Consider the following 15,024-nt stretch of genomic DNA (forward strand, 5'->3'; position numbering starts at 1 on the left):
GACCCATCTTATTGCCTCGACCCCCAGCACTTATCTCTCCTCCTCAGCCACAACCAGAAACTTCCCTTTTCTGCTTCCTCAGCAAGGGCCTTTGTTTCCCTTCGGAGCTTAGCCCCAGTCAATCCCACATCTCGGAGCAGCCTTATGGTTGATGTACCGACGAAGCCCCGACAGCCTACTTCCACAGGGTAGATGGTAGTGGACCAGCCTGCCTCTCTGCACTCAGCAGCCAGATCTGCATACTTGGCTGCTTTGCGCTCGTATGCTGCCTGGATTCCCTCCTCCCAGGGGATGGTAAGCTCAACCAGCATGGCAGACTTGGTAACAGCAGACCACAGCACAATGTCTGGGCGGAGTGAAGTGGTGGTGATCTCACGGGGGAATTGGAGCTGTTTGCCAATGTCAGCCCTCATACTCCAGTCCCTTGCCAGAGAGAGGACACTGCGGGGGCCTCTTCGGCTGGTGTCTCCTTTGCCTTCCCCTGGCCTCACAAACATGACAGAACGTTGTTTGGCTATGGGTTGGCTGTTGGCCTCTCGTCTACTGCTCTCCAGGATTTCTGCCAGTTTCATCAGGACTTGATCATGTCGCCATCTGAAGCGACCCTGTGTCAGCCCGATCTTGCAGCCTGATAGCAAGTGCTGCAGGCTGGCGTTGGGAGCACCACACAGGGGACAGCTCTCCTCCTGGCCGTACCACTGGTGGAGGTTTCTGGGGCATGGCAAGGTGTCATAAGTTGCCCTGAGTAGGAAGCTGAGTCTGGCTTGGGGCATCTTCCATAGGTCGGCCCAGCTGATGGGTCTGCTAAGGGTACCTTCCCAAGTGGTCCATCTTCCTTGGCGACCTTGAGACACGGCCTTGATGGTATATTGCTCCTGGTTCGCCCTTGAGACCTCCTCCACAACCATGGCTCTGCGTTCCCTCTTTGTGGCCTTGGACCAAAGGCGTGGAGAATCTCCCCAGCCAAGCCCCGCTCTTCCTACTTGCACCCTGCCAACTATCTCCTGGTGTTGGAGCCTGCCAATGGCTTTGGCAACCTCTGGCCCTGCTTGCCACTTCCGGCCTGTTCGGATTGGTACCTGTGCATTCCTCACTGTAGGATCTGAGGATTCTTCCAGCTCGAGAACCAATCTGGCCTTCTCCTGCTTGTAGCCCAGGGTGATGGACTGAATCGGCAGATGCAGTAAAGTTGCCCCAAACAAGCCAGTGTCGGAGAAGCAACGCGGTAGGCCCAGCCACTTTCGGATGTAGGAGTATGCTACTCTGTCCAACCCGTTGGCGGTTGAGGATGGAATCTCGCACATCTTCAGTGGCCACATAACCCTTTGATACAGTGTGAAGTTGTAGCACCACAACTTGTACTTTCCGGGGAGCTGGCTCTTGTTGATGCTCGCTAGGCCTTCTGAGAGTTGTTTCCGTGCTGCCTTGCCTGCGTGCTTGTCCGACAGGTCCGCATTGTACTGCCTCCCCAGGCTTTGGATGGAGTGGTTGACCAGTAGAGGGATTTGCTCACCTCCTGCAACAAAGATGGTTTTGTCGTTCCTGGTGCCTTTGCGCAAGGAGAGGCTTCGTGACTTGGAGGGTTTTATCTTCATCCGTGCCCATGTCACTAGCTCATCCAGCCTCTTCAGACACCTTCTCATGCATGGGGCTGTTTGCAGCACCACAGTGACATCATCCATGTAGCTTCGGAGTGGTGGAAGCCTCTGCCCTGTCTGCAGCCTCATCCCACCTACAGTCTGACGGGCTCCGCGGAGGATGATTTCGAAAGCTGCGACAAAGAGGACTGGGGAGATGGAACACCCCATGGCTATGCCTACTTCCAGACGCTGCCATCCTGTTGTAAAATCTTGGAGGCTGAAACACATCTGAAAGTCCCTGAAGTAGCTGGTTACCAGGTTGATGATGGAAACAGGGACGTGGAAGAATTCCAATGCAAACTGGATGAGTTTGTGAGGGACAGAACCATAAGCGTTGGCGAGGTCAAGCCACACCACATGGAGGTCGTTCTTCTCCTGCTTGGCCCTCTGGATCTGTGCCCAAATCATAGAAGAATGCTCCACGCATCCTGGAAAACCTGGTACTCCTGCTTTCTGGCAGCTGGTGTCAATATAGCCATTCGCTGTGAGATAAGATGTTAGTCTCTTGGCCATGACTGCAAAGAAGATCTTTCCCTCGACATTCAACAGAGCAATACTCCTGAATTGGTTGATGTTATGGGACTCCTGTTCCTTCGGAATAAACACCGCCACAGCTCTCTGCCACTCCGACGGAATGAGTAGTTTCTTCCATGCTGTGCTCATTAGCTTCCACAAGCATTTCAGCACTTGGGGGCAGTTCTTGTATAGCTTGTAGGGGATTCCGTTAGGCCCAGGAGCTGATGCTGACCTCGCTTTCTTGACCACTGCTCTTACCTCGCTCAGTCGAGGAGGGCAGCTGTCAAACTGCGTGGTTGGAGGTGGGGGAGGAGGTACGTATCCTGGTGAACCTAACGGATCGTTCCTCTTTGAGTCACTGTATTGGCCCCTGATGTACTGCTCAAGCTCCTCCTTGGTGGCTTCCAGTTTCCCGTTTCTTTTCTCCTCTAGAAGCTGGCGGGCGTGCTTGAAAGGATTCCTCATGAAGCTAGCCCTTTCTTTCTCCTTTCTTTTCTTGCGTCTGCGAATACGCTCAGCTCTTCGCATGCTGCCCAGCTTCTGTCTCACCTCATCCCATAACATCTTCAGGCCTTCTTTCTCCTCTGCAGTTGCTTTCCTCCATCTCCTGCGGAGCTGGCGCCGATCTTGCACCAGGGCGTCAATCTCAGCCTCCCTCCTGCCTTTTCTTGGGTGGAGTTTGCTCTGCATCTTGGTGAGGCTACCGAATCTAGATTTGCACTCCTCGTACAGGATGTTCCCAAGAAGGTTGAGTTTCTTGTCCACATTACCACGTAGTGCGTTCTCCAGCAGTAGACTGAGGTCTGAGTCCAGTTTCTGCCATATCTTCACATCACTTGCCCTTGGCCACTTGATGGTGCCCTTCCTTCCTGGTTCCTTCTTTTCTGTTTGCTGGGTGACTGGGGGGCTGGCGGGTCTACCTTCAGCATGCTCACATGCCAGGGGGGTACCGCTCCGCTCGGGGGGTTCTTCCTCTACCTCTACGGTCGCTGCTAGCATGCCTTGTGTTGTTTTTTTTGATTGATTGAAACTTTTATTAGTAGATTGCACAGTACAGTACATATTCCGTACAATAGACCACTAAATGGTAACACCCGAATAAGATTTTCAACTTGTTTATAAGTCGGGGTCCACGTTATTCAATTCATGGTGCCTCGGAGTGCATTGTTTACACAAGGTGCTGTGCGCTACTTAATATGTCCGTGTGGAACTCGTTCGGTACACCTCCGAACCGAACCGAAGTCCCCGTACCGAAACGGTTCAATACAAATACACGTACCGTTACACCCGTAGTACGCACACATAAACACACATACAGTATGAGAGGAGATCAATGAGATAAGGTAAGAACAGGATGGAAACTGCTGTGGAAGTAGTTACAATGCAAAATACCATGGAAATACAATGTTAACACGTTTGCAAATAAGTACAGTTGCACTTGTTTTTTTAAAATGTGTTTATTCTGTAAAGGAATGAGTTAAATGTTTAAAATGACTGGTTAATAGTGCTATTATGAAGTGCAATGTCATCACAATTTTTTTCCTGCAGTTTCAAATGCACTTGTTTTAATAAATGCATACAGCATTTTAAAAGCATACACAATCTGTGTAAATATATTAGTCTGGGGTTAAAATGACTTGAAATGACTCGAAACTCAAAATGCAGGACTTGGGACTTGACTTGAGACTTTCCAGTCCAGACTTTGGACTTGACTCGGACTTGCCTGTCTTGACCCGAGACTTGTCTCGACACTTGAGGGCAAAGACTTGAGACTTACTTGTGACTTGCAAAACAATGACTTGGTCCCACCTCTGGTAACCTGTACAGCTGTTGAGCAAGTATGCCTTGCAGTCGCTTATATGTGTCTGCAGAGGCCTCATACAACATGTGAATGGGCTGGTAAGTTGTTTTTTACGGTTGTAGAGGGCACTAAACGCATTGTCATCATAGCATGCCATTATTATTGTTGATTGGGTGAAAATCAGCAGACAGTGGAGAGAATGGTTTTTCTGAAACTCGGTAGTCTCCCGGAAAAAGTGAGATAGTTTGCAAATGTGAAGTTGTCAAGTGGTATTCAAACAAAACTCGCGGGCCGCACTAATATTAAACTTTCATATTAAGGTGAGGGCCGCATGTCTGAGACCCCTGGTTAATACATAGCACAAAGCAAAAAAAAACTTTGTAAGCTGTGTTATTTCACTTTAAATTCCAAAAGAGTCTTGTGGCTCCCATAGTTGTTTTTATTTTGTGAAACGGGTCTAAATGGCTCTTTGAGTGGTAAAGGTTGCTGACCTCTGCTCTAAAAGGACTTCCAATGTCCTTTATTTAACTAGGTAAAGACTCATTGAGATTAAAATCTATTTTTCAAGAGCGACCTGACAAAGAGGGCGGTACAAACAAAGTTACAATGATAATTACAACAAGACAATACAATAGAACAACAGAACAACAGCAGTCATACCACAACAGGTCAACAATAATTTAAAACAATTAAGTAATGATTCAGTTTAAAAGCAAGTGCATTGCCCAAGAGAACTGATTTCTTGATCATTTAAAATGAGCTTAAACTCCCCCAAAGTGATCCATTCTGGTAGCCACGGATCTTTCTGGATGTCATTCCATGACCAGGGAGCAGCATAATTGAAGTTTTTTTTTTTTTTTTTTTTTTTTTACCAAGTTCTGTGTTGGTTCTAGGAACGAACATGTGGAGGAAATCCAGTGAGTGTAGGCTGTATTGACTGGAGTCTCTACACAAAGGAACACAGATAGGTGGGGACAAGTCCAAGAAGACATTTATATATAAAAACTATCCACTGAGCTTTTGTAACCTGGAACCTGGTTTGAAAAGGTTTTTATTAGAATTTTGTATCCCAAATGCTATATTATGAGAATCGTGTTGAAGCGAATATCAATTCTGAATCGAATCAAAAGGTGCCCAAAGAAATTCCCACCTGAAATGGAAACAGCACAAACTACCACAAAGACCAGAAAAGCAAGCCCAAATAAGCAACTAGAGCATAAAAAGACCACAAAAAATACAACTCTTGAGATTTGCATATCTTTTTCTAAGTGGACCTGGCAACACTGTGATTTGGCACATTTGAGCGCGAGGGGGCCTGTGATTGGATGACAGGCTGCTGTTTTATCTGATCCGGGATCTGTACAAAGTAGTCTGCTGTATTTACAAAAGTTTACAGGTAATATTCAGGACAGTCGAAGTTCCGTTTGGGAAAGAACAATTTAGCCATAATACGGGAGGTCCTAAAGTGTAGCCCGGGTGCTATTTGTGGCTCGCAGCCACAAATTGTGGCTTACTGACCGACGGTATAGCTCAGTTGGTAGAGCGGCCGTGTAAGCAACTTGAGGGTTTCAGGTTCGATCCCCGCTTCCACCATCCTAGTCAATGCCGCTGTGTCTTTGGACAAGACACTTTACCCACCTGGTCCCAGTGCCACCCACACTGGTTCAGTTGTATCTTAGATATTGGGTTTCACTATGTAAAGCGCTTTGAGTCACTTGAGGAAAAAGCGCTATATAAATATAATTTACTTCACTTTAATGTAGTGTTTCTTAACCATTGGGCCAATTACTGGGCTGCCAGTGTCCCTTACAGGGCCGCCAAAAAACATCCGTTCCTCAGTTGGAGTTGCAGCAGTAATCCGTTGTAATACACTTTTCTACCACTCGTGGCAATAATGACAAACTCAAACAAACAGAGGAAGTCTGGAGCTAAAGTCATAGAGAAGTTTCTTAATCGCAAAAATCATGTAATTTTGTTCTGTATATTTTTTCCTTCTCGCGAAATATTTGCAGAACTAGCATGCGAAATGTCTTGTTCTGAAACAGTAAACTTTGGCACCTGTTTGTTTACAATAAGCTCTATTTGATAATCCTTCATATGTTCAGAAGTTACTGACTCTATATTTCATGGCTAAAAATTTGAAACTTTTATCAGTATGGTGCAGTTCAGCTTTATTCTACTGCAGCCTAAAATAATACACACAGTTTCTATAATTTGTTATTGTTTATTGAATGGATCGCCATTAGCTGATGCCAAGGTGACTGCTAGTCTTCCTGGGGTCCATATAGGAGCATACAAAATTAAAATACAAAGAATACATGCATTACCAAACATTATACAATGGAAAAATACAACATAAGATAAAAAATCTAGTTAAATTATACATATAATCATTATAATATGATATAATAACAGTTTGTATCAAAACAACATTATTACTATAAAATATTAAAATTACAATATCAGTTGACTCATCTGTTTAATATTGTTAATGTTATTATTGGCCATTAAGAAGGAAGTATGTACGTAAGTAGTTGTACAAACATACCATTATTCTCTCATTAGTGTTAATTTTGTTGACTAAAAATGTTTGTTTTTGTTATCGTCAACGACCAAGTTTCCCACATCATGTCCACATGTCCAAAAAATACAGACAATACTTCAAATACAAACTACTTTTGTAGTACACCATGATGCCGTGATTTTACCCGCCAATATAATATGCAAAATACCTTAATTATTGAACATAATATTAAAAGTTATGCACTCCAAATTGCCAACAATATATGTATACAACTTTGTGTATGTAAATAATGCAACTCTGAATTATAGCAGTTCTCGTTATATTTTTAAAGGGGAACTGCACTTTTTTTTTAAATTTTGCCTATGGTTTAAAATAATCATGAGAGACAAGAACACACATGTCTTTTCTTAATTTTTACATATTTAAAGATGATAAAATAAGATGTGTCAGATGGGAGTCATTGTTGCAACCTTCAAAACCATTTAAAAGAACTTAAAAAACCCTCCATCAACATTTTGTATACACACTGCAAGTCTATATACAATGTAGTAACAGACACGTTCATAACAATGTAATATGTTTAATATTAACCGTATTTTGGTCATTTTAATCAGTGCCGAGACTGACTTGGGGGTGGGGTGGGGGGTAGGGGGTGAGAGAGGGCTGATAGACACAGGCTTGATTTGGGACACGGGAAAACTTGGGTGGACCTTCATGGAAGATGGGAGAGAGACGAACAGCAGCAGGGTTGACAATGGCGTTGATGGGTCAAGGTCCCACGTAGCGGGGTGCCAATTTAGAGGACTGTACTTTGAGATGAAGGTCCTTGGCCCTTAACATCACCTGCTACATGGGCTGATAGGACGGTGCTGGGATGCGGCGCCGGCCGGCGTTGCGGTGCCGGTCGGCATTGCGGCGCATCCTGTCCGATGTCTTCACTAAGGCAGCCCGGGCAGTCCTCCAAATGGTCTGGTAGCGTTTAAAGTGTGCCCGGTTGGAGGGTACCGTTGCCTCGACCTCTTGCTGTAAAAACATTGGTGGTTGGTAGCCTAAAGAGCACTCAAAAGGGGACATACCTGTGGTGGAACTGGTCATGGAGTTAAAGGCGTACTCCACGCAGGGTATGTATTTGCACCAGTGAGAGGGTTGGCGGGCGGCGACGCAGTTGAGCATTGTCTCTAACCCCTGATTGGCTCTCTCTGCTTGTCCGTTACTCTGTGAGTGATATCCAGAGGTGAGGCTGACTGTTTCCCCAATTCCCTTGCAGAATGACTGCCACACATGGGAGGTGAACTGGGGGCCACGGTTTGAGAGGATGTCCTGGGGGATGCCGTGGAGTCTGACCATGTGTCAGATGAGTTAGTCGGCAGTCTCTGCTGTGGAGGGAAGCTTGGGGAGGGGGACAAAATGTGCAGCCTTGGAGAATCTATCAATTATGGTTAGGATAATGGTATTACCTTGGGAGGAAATCCAGAGCAATGTGGGACCAGGGTCAACCAGGGATAGGCAGGGGACGTAAGAGTCCCGCCGGAGGGCTGTGAAAAGCCTTTTTGCGGGCGCACGTGTGACAAGCGGCAATGAACACTCTGGTGTCGGTCTCCATAGATGGCCACCAGAATAAGCGTCGGATGAAAGATAGCGAGTGGAGGACCCCCGGGTGGCAAGCGAAGATACTGGAGTGACCCCAGTCCAGTACCTTGGATCGAAGGTCAGGTGGAACAAACAGTCTGTTAGGGGGTGCACCACCCGGTCCCGGGTTTTCGAGAAAGTGCCGCTTTTACTAGTGCCTCGATCTCCTAGGTGATCATCCCCACCACCCGGGCAGGGGGAAGAATGGGTTCGGCTGAGGGTGTGTTGATGGTCTCGTCCGAGAACTGTCTGGAAAGGGCATCAGCCTTTGTGTTGCGGGAGCCTGGTCTGAATGAAAGTGTGTAGTCAGATCTACTAAAAAACTGTGCCCATTGGGCCTGACAGTCTTTCAGACTTTTGGCAGAGTGAATGTGGATGAGGTTACGATGATTGGTGAGTACCAAGAATGGATGCTTTGCCCCCTCCAGCCAGTGTCTCCACTCAGTTAGGGTGTCGCGTACTGCCAGCAGTTCCCAATTTCCTGCGTCGTAGTTACGTTCCAATGGTGTGAGTCTCCTGAAAAAAAATGCACATGGATGCAAGACATTATTCTCTTGTGCACGCTGGGAGAGTACCGCCCCGATACCCGAATCTGATGCGTCCACCTCGACGATAAATGGACAATCAGGATCGGACAATCAGGATCGGGGTGGACGAGCACAGCTGCAGAGGTGAAGCTCCTCTACAGCCCCTGGAAGGCGACACTGGCTTCCTTGGTCCACTGAAATGGGATGAGGGTGGAAGTGAGTGTATGGAATGGAGCGGCCACCATACTGAAGTCCTTTATGAAGTGGCGGTAGAATCCTGCGAAGCCCAAAAAACGTCTCAATTCCCTCCGTGTGGAGGGCTGTGGCCACTTCATTACCGCCTCAACCTTTTTGGGGTCCACCTTGATGTGTCCTTCTTGAATAATGTGACCTAGAAAATTAAGTGAGGATTTGTGGAACTCACATTTCTCGGCCTTGACAAACAGGCGGTTCTCCAGTAGACGCTGCAGAACCAGTCGGACATGGTGTTGGTGTTCCTGTAGGGTTTTAGAAAAAATTAGAATGTGGTATAGGTACACTACAACAAACTGGTCCAACATGTCCCGCAGTACGTTGTTCTCCAGGGCCTGAAAAACCGCCGGGGCATTCGTCAGGCCGAAGGACATCACCCTGTATTCGAAGTGCCCTAGGTGCGTATTGAAAGCTGTCTTCCATTCGTCACCCTTCCTGATGCGTACCAGGTGGTACGCGTTGCGGAGATCCAATTTACTGAAAACTGTGGCGGGGGAAACGGGCTCGAAGGAAGAGCTCAGGATTGGGATAGGGTATCTGTTCTTGATCGTGATGTTATTCAGTTGGCGGTAGGCAATACACGGGTGTAGAGAGCCGTCCTTCTTGCTCACAAAGAAGAATCGTGCTGCCACCGGGGACTTAGAGGGGGTAATGATGCCAAAGGCAAGAGAGTCCGAAATGTATTCCTGCATGGCTTTCTTTTTGTGCAGGGACAGATTGTATTGGCGGCCAGATGGGAGGACAGCATTGGGAACAAGGTCTATGGCGCAATCATATGGTCGATGCAGGGGAAGGGAGAGTGCCTGTTCCATGTTGCAGAACTCGGCAAGGTCGTGATAAATGGGGGGCACATTAGTGAGGTCTTTGGGAGGTAAGGTAGCCTTGGGACTGCCACTTGGGGGAACTGCGGATCCGAGGCAGTTCGCATGGAATGTAGCGCTCCAAGCTAGGATCTTGCCTGTAGACCAGGCAATGTGGGGATCTTGCTTGCAGAGCCAAGAGCGACCAAGGACTAGGGGGGCCATGGGGCCATCCAAAACCCAGAGAATAATGGTCTCCGTGTGGTTCCCTGAGAGGGTTAGTGAGAGGGGTTCCGTCCTGTGGGTTATGGCAGTGGTCCCCAACCACATTGGTACCGGGCCGCAGAAGAATTTGTTATTATTATTTTTTTAATATATATATATTTTTTTTATTACATCAACACAAAAAACACAAGCTATACTTACAATTAGTGATTGATTGATTGATTGATTGATACTTTTATTAGTAGATTGCACAGTACAGTACATATTCCGTACAATTGACCACTAAATGGTAACACCCGAATAAGTTTTTCAACTTGTTTAAGTCGGGGTCCACGTTAATCAATTCATGGTGAGTGCACCAACATAAAAACCCTTCCCTTTTTCATGACAAAAAAAAAAAAAAAAGAACCCCCCACTCCCCACCCTCGCCGGGCCACGGGATAAATTATCAAGCGTTGACCGGTCCGCAGCTACAAAACTGTTGGGGACCCCTGGGTTATGGGACCAAGGGAGTGTCCGTCCAGGGCTTGAGCCGGTAGGGGGGTCACAAGGGGTAGCAGCTGCCTGTCGGGCAGTTCCTGATCTCATGACCTGCCACCCCGCAGTAGAGACGGAGGTGTTGCCGGAAGCACCTCTCCCGTTCTTCAGCTGCTAGGCGGGATCTGCTGAGCTGCATTGGATCGTCCGTGCCGCTAGCCCCAGGGGAAGATAGTGGTGGCCACATGGCAGCGGCCGTTCTGGTTCGAGCACTGAGGCTTGGGCTGCTGTGCGCTCGCTCAGCAGCTCGCTCGATAAGTCTCTGGTCCATCTGGAGAGCGAAGTCATCTAGGCCCGGTAGGACGTCGGGCAGTCCCATAGAAGTCCGTCCTTGACTGCGTCACTGAGCCCGCGTCGGTACGCACTCAGGAGTGCCTTAGCCCTCCACCCGCTGTCAGCTGCGAGGGTGCGAAACTCCAGGGTATATTCAACCACGGAGCGGGAGCTCTGCTGAATCGAGTGGAGGCGGGAGGCGGGAGGTGGCATCTCTCCCGTCCACTGGGTGGTTTTTCTCTTAATGGTGGAGGAATAATGACACGATAGCCCCACGATAAGCATCCAGACTGGACTGAAAGCTAATTTCTACTCATCAGATATGGCTTTAAGCTTTGGGTCATATCTCCTTTTCTGCTGCAGGCAGTGATGTCCATAACTTCAGACAGGATTGGGTCATTGCGAGTGTGTCTCTTCACATGAGCTGAGGTCACTGGGATAGCAGCCGCTTCTTTGAAGTAGAATATCTCAGCCTGTTTCGGCTCAATGTGTGTGATCGTCAGTGGAAGTCTTGACAGCCCATCAGTATTTCCGTGCTGATCTGCCTTCCTATATTTAATGTCGTACTGGTGGGCAGACAGTAAAAGAGCCCATCGTTGCATACGTCTGGCAGCAAGCGATGGAATGCCAGTATGGGGACCAAAAATGGAGATGAGAGGCCGATGGTCAATCAATAGCGTGAATTTTCTGCCATAAAGGTACTGGTGAAATCCCTTCACCCCAAACACTATAGATCGCGCCTCACGCTCAATTTGGACGTGATTGCTTTGTGCTTTACTCAATGTCCTTGACGCAAAAGCGATGGGCCTTTCATCGCCCGATGGCATTATGTGTGACACTGCTGCCCCCACACCATAAGGTGAGGCGTCACATGCCAGCTGAACTGGCAATGTGGGGTCAAAATGAGTGAGGACCTCAGATTGTGACAGCCCTGTCTTCACTTCCTTGAAAGCTGTCTCACATTTATACGTCCACTTCCATTTCTTAGTTTTGTTCAGAAGTTAATGCAGAGGCTTCAATGTATTTGCAAGGTTAGGCACAAACTTCGCATAGTGTGTTAGGAGGCCCAGGAACGACCTCAGCTGACTTACATTCTTCGGCGATGGAGCCTCTACAACAGCCTTCACCTTTGATGGTGCCTTGTGGAGTCCTGTGGTGTCGATTACATGCCCCAGGTATTCAACAGAAGGCCGGAAAAACTCACACTTATCCTTCCGAAATCTCAGGCCATATTCCTCCAATCTTCGCAGTGTGATGTCCAGATTCCTCAAGAGTGACTGCTCATCCAGTCCCGTGATGAGCAGATCCTCGAGATAGCACTGGACCCCTGGTATCCCACTGAGAATCTGGTCCATGGCTCTCTGGAAAGGTGCTGGGGCAGAGGTAATTCCAAAAGGGAGCCTGCGGTACTTATACAGGCCTTTGTGTGTCACTATACTCAACAACTCTTGTGACTCTGAATCCACATGCATTTGTAGATAGGCCTGACATAAATCTATCTTATTAAACTTCTGGCCCCCAGCTAGGCCTGCAAAAAGCTCCTCAATAAGGGGCAATGGATACTTCTCAGCATGTAGGACAGGGTTCAAAGTGACTTTAAAGTCGCCGCAGATCCGTGGAGTTTTATCCTTTTTCATGACTGGAACAATCGGTGTTGCCCATTCGCTTGTGCTCACTGGGTCCAGTTCTCCACTCTTCAATAACCTGGCTAATTATGCCTCCACCTTCGGTTGTATGGCATATGGAACAGGTCTAGCTTCGAAAGTCTTTGGCACGCTTCCTGGTTTCACTGTCATCTTAACTGTAATGTATTTCATGCTGCCAAGTTCTCCATCAAAAAAGAGGGAATGTGTATTTAGAATCTCCTGTAGTGGCCCTGTGTCCCCATTCCTAACCAGGAACACTTCCTGCCAATTCAGCTTTGGCTTCTCCAGTCACCGGCGGCCGAGCAATGCTGGCCGTTTCCCTTGAAAGATGTACAGTGGAAGAGTTCTTTTTCTGCCCGTTGTGTTCCACCGTCACATCCACAACTCCCAGCACTGGGACCGGTTCTGCTGTGAAGGTCCTTAACTTCAGCCGGGTTGGTTGTAGCACAAGGTGCTGCAGTTTCTCACTGTAAACAGCTTCTGATACCATCGATACACGTGAACCACTGTCTTCTTGCATTCTTATAGGATGGTTCTCCAACAGTGGTGTGATCCAATATCCATCATCACTGTCCCTGACAGATAAAACATGCACTGTGATCTCATCATCAGAGTTACAGTCGCTTGGCTCATCCTGGTCACGTTCCACCATATACACCTATTTTCTCTTGTTTCGTTGGAAACCACTTTTCTTGGTCCCAGTGTGCTGTTTGCCCATCTGAGCATTTTTCGCTTTACAGGCACGTTCGATGTGTCCTTTCTTCCCGCAGTTTCTACAGTCCACGTTCTTACACCAACACTCTGATGACTGATGTCCCGGCCTCCCACAGCGGTAGCATGGATTGCCAGCTGGCGGCTTGTTTTGTGGCTCCAAAGACAATTTATTAACTTGAACTGAGGCAATCAACTGCTGTGCTTCATGGGCAGCCATCTCCATTGATGTACTTATACGTACAGTCTTTTCCAGGGTTGGATTAGCATCCGTGAGCAGTCGTTTCTGGATGGCCTCACTGCGTAGACCACACACCAGTCTGTCTCGTATGGTGTCATTGAGTGAAAGTCCAAAATCACTATGTTCAGACAACCATTTCAATACAGCTATGAACTGTGAGACAGATTCACCCTCCTCTTGGTTCCTTTTATGGAATCTGAATCTCTCTGCAATTAGCAGTGGCTTAGGAGAGTAGCGATCCCCCAATATTGTCACTATTTCCTTATAGGATTTGTCTCCTGGCTTGTCAGGCTGGAGTAGACTACGCTATAGGGTGAATGTTTTACCTCCTATAACACTCAAAGATGTTGGCACCAAAACATCATCTTTAATTTTGTCAGCCAGTACAACGTACTCAAACCTCTCAGTGTATGAACGCCACTGTTCTGTGTCCCCCTCAAAAGGTCCAATATGTCCAATCAGTGCAGCCATGTTTAAAAAATGTCCCCAATATATTCCTCTGCTTCAGAAATTGTCAATGTCTTTTTTTTTTCTTTTTCTTTTTTTAGTTATGGTAAATGGTAAAATGGTAATTGGGTTGTACTTGTATGCGCTTTTCTACCTCTTTTTAAGGAGCCCAAAGTGCTTTGACAGTATTTCCACACTCGCCCATTCCCACACACATTCACACACTGATGGCGGGAGCTGCCATGCAAGGCGCTCACCAGGACCCATCAGGAGCAAGGGTGAAGTGTCTTGCCCAAGGACACAACGGACGTGACTAGGATGGTAGAAGGTGGGAATTGAACCAGTAACCCTCAGATTGCTGGCACAGCCACTCTACCAACTTCGCCACGCCGTCCCATTATGGTCCCAACAAAATTTGTCTTTTCTTCTCTTTTCCAAGTCTCCTTTACCACGCAATTGTGCCTTTCTTTTGCAATAGAGCTGTGCTCTGTAACATGTTGGTCATCCCCTCTCCAGCAAGTAGACAGCACCCCCGCAGTTGCTCGTTAATGCTCGTCAAAAAACATGGACGACCAAGGTAAACAATAAACACAATGTGAGGACGCACCACCTCATCGCCAATTGTTATATACCCATATATATGGTTGGGCATTACACCAATAATAATGACACGGAAACGTTGGTTGCTCTGTAGCTTCACATTTACTACTGTCAAGGTCAACAACGATTCTGGATGATACAGGAAGTGACATCAAGAGCAGGAAGCATGACGGTAACTCAGCAGGGACAAAACTAGGACTGTTAATACACAACAACTACTATGCAGGCCTCTTTTAATGTTGGTTATAAACAATACATACAATTCAATTTTAGATATTTGAGGACTCCGTTTGAACTATTGCAAGGGCGGTACCAGTTACTGTATGGGCCACATATCAGCGGCATTCTCCTATAGGGGGACTCGCATGGATGAGGAGTAAAAAAGATGGGGCATAGAGCACAGGGTGCCATTGAACCTATAAAACCGCCACTAGATGGGTGTGGTTAAAAAAAAAGTTAATTAAAAAAACTTTGAAAACTTTAAAAAAAAATGTACTGAACTGACCATATATTGTACTGTAGCCCTATTTAATTCACACACGTCTAAATAAGTTTCAAGTTAAAATGCTTCCAGAGTCGTTCTCAAAAACCTCAAAAAAACTTGGCTCTCCAAGTACCACCATAATGACCAATATTAAATTACACTAGTTTTGTA

At 47.0% G+C, this 15,024-nt stretch overlaps 1 long non-coding RNA gene across 1 annotated transcript in view; it reads left to right on the forward strand.

Annotated features, from left to right (window-relative positions):
• The window catches only part of LOC133569921 (uncharacterized), a 28,648-nt gene that overhangs the window by 11,496 nt on the left and 2,128 nt on the right, over window positions 1-15,024 (forward strand). The gene's annotated exons all lie outside the window — the stretch shown is intronic.

Source organism: Nerophis ophidion, linkage group LG02 (genome assembly GCF_033978795.1).
Source record: "Nerophis ophidion isolate RoL-2023_Sa linkage group LG02, RoL_Noph_v1.0, whole genome shotgun sequence".
Lineage (NCBI taxonomy): Eukaryota > Metazoa > Chordata > Actinopteri > Syngnathiformes > Syngnathidae > Nerophis > Nerophis ophidion.